Source organism: Centroberyx affinis, unplaced genomic scaffold (assembly GCF_046629955.1).
Source record: "Centroberyx affinis isolate AG114_WGS23_722 - 3 ecotype Tasmania unplaced genomic scaffold, CSIRO-AGI_Caff_v1 ptg001926l_1, whole genome shotgun sequence".
NCBI classification, from domain to species: Eukaryota; Metazoa; Chordata; class Actinopteri; order Beryciformes; family Berycidae; genus Centroberyx; species Centroberyx affinis.
Window position 1 is genome coordinate 1 of NW_027280288.1, and position 7,736 is coordinate 7,736.

General features: G+C 37.6%; 1 long non-coding RNA gene across 1 annotated transcript; it reads right to left on the bottom strand.

Moving 5' to 3' along the window:
- LOC139653544 (uncharacterized) lies at positions 1-5,616 on the bottom strand. The gene is made up of 3 exons (XR_011695995.1): positions 5,342-5,616; positions 983-1,045; positions 1-65 (listed from the first exon to the last, which is right to left on the bottom strand). It is a non-coding gene; the product is annotated as an uncharacterized lncRNA (long non-coding RNA).
- Between the last annotated feature and the right edge of the window lie 2,120 nt (positions 5,617-7,736).

The following is a 7,736-nucleotide window of genomic DNA, read 5'->3' on the forward strand; positions in this document are numbered from 1 at the left end:
AAACTTCCACTCAACTCTGGCATTTGAGCCAAAGTCGGCTGAGTGAGAGCATGTGAGGTCAGCCCCTGAAATTACAGTTTTCAATGAATCCAAAATGAACACACAACTAAACAAACGTTTTCCTGTCTTATGCAATATGTAATAGAAACCGTTTCAAACAATCCAGAATTTATCTGCCCATCTAAATTTTGTGTAAATTTACATACTGAATGTTCTTGAAGAGTTTGACTTGTACATGGAAAATAATATTTTTTAAAACTCTCTTAGCCCATCAAAACTCAAAAAGCAGGTATATTTTACTCCAGACATTACTAATATGAACTAAACCTTTCCAACCTAAAAATACTGATAGAACTACTGTTTAGCTATCATATAAGTCTGTGTATCCAAAGCCCAGAAAATAAATTTCAGTGTCCAGTCAACCCAATAAATCACTACATAAACAAAGCCAATAGTCAATATAACAGTAGTTCAACAGGGAATGACATACTGCAATTAGGATGTTGCCTTTAAAAACATAAGATATAGCTGAAAATGTGATTGTTGTATTTTGATAAGGGGCATTATGTTTCATCTATATGGCCCTCATCAGGCCATGCCTCAAATAGGGTGGAGTCTACTTTTAGCAGAGAGCTCCAAAAAACAACAAGCAATTCCTGAATGGATCCAAAAACAACCCTGGACAATCATGGGAAATAAAGCAGTATCACAGGAGAGCTCCACTGAGTTTAAAATATGAAAGAGTAGGCTGTAGTACCGCAGCACTACATCACCTTGTGATTTTGCTGCACTTGTAACCTTGTGATTTTCCTGTTATGTTTTGTTTTGTTTTTTTGTATTTTGTCTTATTGTAATTCATATTGTGTATTGCTTTTTAATCACAGTTTTGGTCATTGTAGCTGACAGCACAGTTCTGCTAAGATGGTTATAATTTTCTGGCTTCCTCTGTACATCAAAGTCATTTACATTTTTCAGGACTCACCTTCATTCTCTTTCACCTGCACATTTGCATTGCTGGTTGTGACTTCAAAGCTTCCAACGACACCTGGGGAGGGTGATAGACATTAAAAGTGAGCAATATGAGGACTATTAAATTCAAAGGAATAAATACTTGGAATTTGCCTTGGTGGAGTCACATTACAGCACGATATATGAATGTACGAGACAAGACATTATACATTATACATACATTATACATATATTCCTATATATATATATAGCCATAATATGCACAGCTTGGATTTACACAAAAATGGCAAGAATTATGTAAATTGCACAGAGGGATATATGGGGAAACTTTCAGCAGCCATCTTAACAATTCTATGTGATTTGCTGATTTTTCATATTAAAATGTGTGACTGCAGACATCGGCATCTACTGATTAGGAAATTAACCTGAGCGACATAGCACTAGGTTAAGCACAATGGTTTTGTACATGTAAAACCTACAAAGACTGATGTTCAAGGGTTTTCAGCTGCCTAGATTGCACTGGGCTATGGCTAACATGGCATGTCAACCACAAACAAAACAAAAAAACAGCAGGTAATTGAATAACATCACTAATGATATAACCTTATAAATGTCTGAGAATTACTTGTGATAAAAATTATTTATTACTTCAAATAATTTGTTTTATTAAAAATATGCTTCACTTGGAATTGGTTAGTTGGTATTTCTATGTTGATGATATCACATTTCAGAAGTGGGAGAAACTGAGGTGTGTCAGAAAATCCTGAGTTTCCAAGTTGTATTTATGGCTTGGAGTATGACATGAACAGTCTTTAGAAGTTGGAGACCTGTATTTTTTGATCTCCCCCGTATGACATGAACGCAGAGTAAGAGGTAAGATGAAAGCCCTCTGTGTTGTAATATTTATAAGGATGAACAGAAGAAGCCACAGTGAGCTTGAAAACTGGTATAACATTGGCTCTGATACAACAATTCTGATGGGGAATTTTTTTTAAGCGTTACCATAGGTGCTGAACCTTTTGAAAAACGGGCAGGGAATAGCGGTGGATATTCTCTTTAAAGTGAGACGGTGAGGAAGGTAAGGCTAGGTCAGAAGATGATGGATGGGTGAGAGAGGTAGCATTCAGTTCAGCGAAATGCAGAACAGTAATTCTACACATAATGAATTGTTTCAATAGTGTTTAATGTGTTTCTGAGTATCTGTTTCATGAACAAGAGTTGATAACACAATCTAAATGTATTAGGAGTAAGTCAAGGTTATTCTGACTATAACATGCATCTAACAGACCTATCGGTGCAGAACCAATCTATGACACGGTGTCTGCTTCTATCTACCTCCGACCCTATGATCCCCACAGTATTATGTCACAACTGGCATCCTTTCAAAAAGCATTTAAAAACACACCCTTGTCAAACCCTCAGAGCATGCCTGCACTACGCAGCGGTGTCAAGTCTTTAGGGTGTGGACAAAGAAAGTGTGTTTCATTCCTCTCTGCTGAGCCAGAACAGTTCCAGTGAAACCGCCAACGGCCTGGCTGAAACTGCGTTAAAACAGCCTGAGGAGCGCTGTCAGAACAGAAGCGATGTATGGACAACTAAATCATTACTGTGTGCCAGTCTGTCACATCATAAATATAGTCCATAGGACAGTCACCACTGGCATAGAGGTACACTAGCACCTCTGTGCCTGTAAGTGCTAGCTTGTAGCCTGGTAAGCCTCTGTAATACACAACAGCCTGGATTTCACTACATGGCACAACAGGAGCAGCCAGTTAATCGTTAACTGTAACCAGTCATTACACAAGTCACTAAATTTGGCATAAAAGAAAACAAGAATGTAGTTACAGATTTTGAATCACTGAACATACCATTATGACATCTACCCACCTACCGGCAGGGCAAGCTATTTTAATAACTGCCAGACTTACTCTAAACACTGCTGACTTTTCCTGTGGGCAGAGTCGAACAAAATAGCTGAGATAAGAAGGCACAGTCATAGTTTTTGTTTGATGCAGATAAAGGCTCCAGTGTAAAATGAAACCAGAGCCCTCCATGACTTCCTTGTTTGCATGTCTGCCGTGTGAGTTTCAGGGGTGGGGAGATAAAAGCCTTTCATGGTAAGATATTAACAAGACAGACAGACTAGAATCCCACTGGGACAAGAGACACAATTTAAATCCCACTGCAGTAAATTTCACTGTTCAATGCAATAAGTTCCAAGAGGAGTTTTACTAAGTAATGCCTATAACACACACACATTGTATTCAAAGTCATAAGGCAGATTTTGTGACTTGCAGGTGCACTGCTGAGTATTACAGCAGTAGGAGACAAAAAGAAACTAGCTTGGAAAGCACAAAAACAAGTTGGTGGAAACAGAAACTCAATCACAATAATCAAACAAAATAAGACAGGACACAATCCACAATTCATCAACCATTCTGAACACTTTGACTGATATTTTTAATTATATGTTCTTTGGTCCAGAGGCTGGATTTCACTCATTGTGGTCATTTTTTCTTAAGATTTTTAGGACAAAATGTTTGTGAGTCACAGTTAGTCATGAGCTTTTGGGTGTTGTAATGAACTAATGAAATGGCCCAGATGTGTCTGTGTCATCCAGAGTGACTGTATCACTGATGAGGTATTTCTGTGCAAAAATAATATATAAATAACACATGGATAACTTTAGCTTTTATATCACAGAATGTTATAGGAAGTGGTTGAAATTTTAAAACTCCAAATACCCAGCATAGGTCAAAGGTCACAGACTTGGATGAATTTTAGAGGACACATCTGAAGGACGTTGTTGCTGATTCATGCTTGTCTGTTCTAGTGCTGCATAACTTAAAAACTATGATGGCACTATACTTAATACAATACATCTATAATAAGTCTAATGTAGATATGACTAACAGTGCGAAGAAAATGTTTGAATCTGTCAGGCAAGCAGGCCTTCATATTACAGTCTTAATGTGCTATCTTTGATATCGCATACTATTTTCAAATACATGACCTGCTATATTTACTACATCCAAAGAGGACATTTCAAAAGAAAAAGCATATTAGGCTGAACTTATAGACACTGAAACTGAAGAAATGTTTGATTTTTTGATAATCATAAAATGATCAGGCTATTGCAGCTGGAGGCTGTAGATTATCATCAATTCAAAGCTTTATCATAGATGTATAATAGTTAAAGCTCTAAGTATATAGTCTTCATATTTTTTTCAGTACTCGTAATTAAAAAAAAAAAAAGCCCCTTTCAATAGCCAGTAATTAAGGTAATTCTAGGTTATTCACTGGCAAAAATGTCCCATTGATTTTTACAGGGAAAATACACGCAAAAACAAAATTGAAATGCATGAATCCCATGATGTTGGACAGATTTGTGAATGTGAACAGGTGTCTTCCAAAGCCAGGAGAGGAGACCAAATGATCCAAATGATCTCATCTACAGACAAATATCTGGAGCTACTCCATTGATAATGAATGGAAGACTGACTTTGAGTCCACTTTATGGTAATTGGAGCAGCTCCAGTTTTTGTCTCTTAATGGCACTGCAGATTAAAAACTTGGCTCTTCTGGTTTCTATCTTTTGGAAAGAATGTTGGGTGATTGTACCAGATTAGGCCTACATGCTTTTCAGGGTGGTAGAGCTGAGCATTCATCCTCAAATCTCTAATAAGGAAATCACTATAATATTCCAGTCGGCACATAGTGTTTTTGTTGTTCTCAACAGTGAGCTGAGTGAGTCATGCTCTTGTGGTTTTACTATGACATTCCTGTATGTTACGTAGTCTGTAGGCTGTATGTCCCTATAGGAATAGGAGTTACAGTGATACCATGGCGATACCATGTGCTGTTATAATTGTAGCCCATAGTATCCTTATAAAATGTATTATGAGAACACTATAATTCTTTTTGCAATCTGGGGCCTAGAGAAGATTAGTCTGCTGTCACCTTCTAGGCCAAATGTTGGTGCAACTAGACTACTAATGTTGTAAGGACACTATACACACAACAAAACTTTAAAACATCATGCAGAAAATCATATAGGAATACCATGGGAGCTAAAAAAAAAAAAAAAAAAAAAGTACGATATGGTCACTCTAGCATAGACACAATAAAAGTCCCCACCCCCCACAGAGATTATTAGTGATTTTTCGCGACACACAGGCCCGACCGTTCATTTAAACCAATGACTGTTTTTTTTTTTTTTTTTGCAAGACCCAGCTGCTGAAAGAGTTTACCTAATAGCCTAGTAGGCTATTATTAAACTTCTGGGGGAAATTGGCCAACTATGAAAGACTTTCCTTCTGACTGGCCTAAAACTAGGCAAGGCAGCCTAGGCCTAGTAGCCATTATAACTCACCTGTCGTTGCATACAGGAACAAAGCCACCGAAACCAATCCGTTGACAAGCATGTCGGCACTGGCAATTTGGTCCTTTGATTACTACACGGCCGAGTCCCACGTTGAACTACAAAACTCCTGAATAAACGACAGGAAAATACGTAAAAAACCTTCCCGGTGTCGAGTAAACCAGCAGACACTTGTGTTTTGAATCCTTTCTCCACTGTAAATGCAAAAGCAAGATAGGCGTTCGTAGCTGCAGAAACCGCCCGCCCTCACCTGTGGCTCGAGCCTTTGTGACAACAAACTACTCGGAGACTTCAGTAATTGGATCCACTCTAGTCTGCTACCTGGCTGACGCAAGTGGAAAAACAGGTTTGACGACAACAATTTACTTTGGATTTACATAGAATGAAAACGAGAGGAAAAGTTGGGACTGTTTATCTGTACTGAAGCAATATTTGCACGGATCAGAACTAGGCTACACAGGAGAGGTAGGCTTCATATCTTGGCACCCTGCGCTACTCTCAGCTTCAGGATGGATGGACATTGCTCTTTAATGTCCATTATTTGTTCGTGCATTTCCTCTCTTTCAGTATCACTTCCTTATGGCAGTCTCAATATACTCAGTGACATAGCAGTGAGATGACTAATCTATGATCACCATCACACAGACAATTTTATGACATTTGCATCCTGTCATCCCCTCCAAAAAGAACTGTAGTGATTTTTCAATAGGGTGAATACTATGAATTTACACCATAATGGTTTATATTTACTTGAAAACATGGGTCAATTATTTAAACTTTCATTTTCAAAAATTCCTTTTATGGAGACACAGCCAGGCTGGGGGAATAAAACTGCTCTGACATTTAACTAACTTCAGGGCAACAGTGAACATAGCACTGCAGATAGGTAAAGCAAAGTGCAACAGTGCCATACATATCAAAAGGTCAGTAAGCTGGATTTAGGTGGGTTTACATTCCACTACATCTCTGAATGTACAGCTGGACTCTCACCACCTGCTCTACAGCTGAAGCCATGTTAGAATACGCTAGTGACTGAATGCTGCATGTATATCTGTGTGTTGTGTCTAGTCTGCTGTCTGTCTTATGTCTTGCAATGTCCTTTTGCACCATCTGAGGTCCTGATATCCCTGGACTGTGTGGCAGTATCTTCTATCAGAGTTTGTGAGTTGTTATGTCTTTGCACCAATGCACCTAAGATAAATTCATCTTATTATTGTTTGTTTATTCTTTGTGAATAACGTGATTCTGATACCTTTTATGTTTGACCAGTCACATGTTTGACCAGTGATATTTCTATTATAAATGCCATGTTAAATAGGCCATCACAGCAGATGCATGCATAACATTAATGTATAGGCTGCAATAGTCTTTCTATCCAACTAAATTATTTCACATTAATTCAATAGAAATAAGAACAAACTTTAATTCAAAAACAACTGAGAGTGGTGTTCAAGATGAGTATTCCTGTCTGAAGCTTGGAACAGAAAAAGTCTTTGGCTTTGATTTCATTAGTGAAGTCGATCAGTCAGGTGCTGTCTTCTTGAATACAGCAGCCTATATAAAAGACAAACCTTTAATCGTATATGTATTTATGGACTGGGTACTGGTTGCAGGTATACTGTAAATGCCACAAAAGACCTAATGTACAATATTGCTCTGTGTTACATAAGTGCTCTTGTAGAATGAATGTCCATGATGAAGCAACATGATGACTCAGTCTGTGAGGACAACAATACATCTGAGCTGGTTGGTGCAATGTGGAATTGTAATTATATAATATATAGTATAATTGTATTTAATATAATTGTATAATATATATATTCATAGGGATGGGATGTAACTTGACAAACTGTACAAGTGTCATTATTCTGCTTATTTCCTAGATGGACAAAATGATTTCAACATCCAGCTTTCACCTTTATAACACAAAGTTCACATTAAAACTATTGACAATATGCATACTAATTAAGCACCCATGGACAATATATAATCATACAGATTATTCAGATAACTACAGTGGGCCATCATTTGTCAAGACCTTTACTCAGCACACACAGGAAAATCAGCAAATTGCGTTCCTCATTATGCCACCAGGGTGAAGTGTTTTCAGGGTACGGCAAGTATCCAAAAACATTCTCTCCTTTTTTTTTTTTTTCAGTTTTTCTTCATGGTCACCACATTTGTGACTCATACGTTTTCCATCTCACTCTTTCCATTTCATGTCCTCTATCTTATGCCCACATTATTCAAAGTTATGTCCAGTACATAAAGTTATATCTCTGCATTTTATACTGTTTGTGTTCATTAAGACGAAGAAGATATTACATTACTGGTGTAGCATGTAATAAGTGATATAATTTTACAGTCTTTGCCAGTGTGCTGGTAA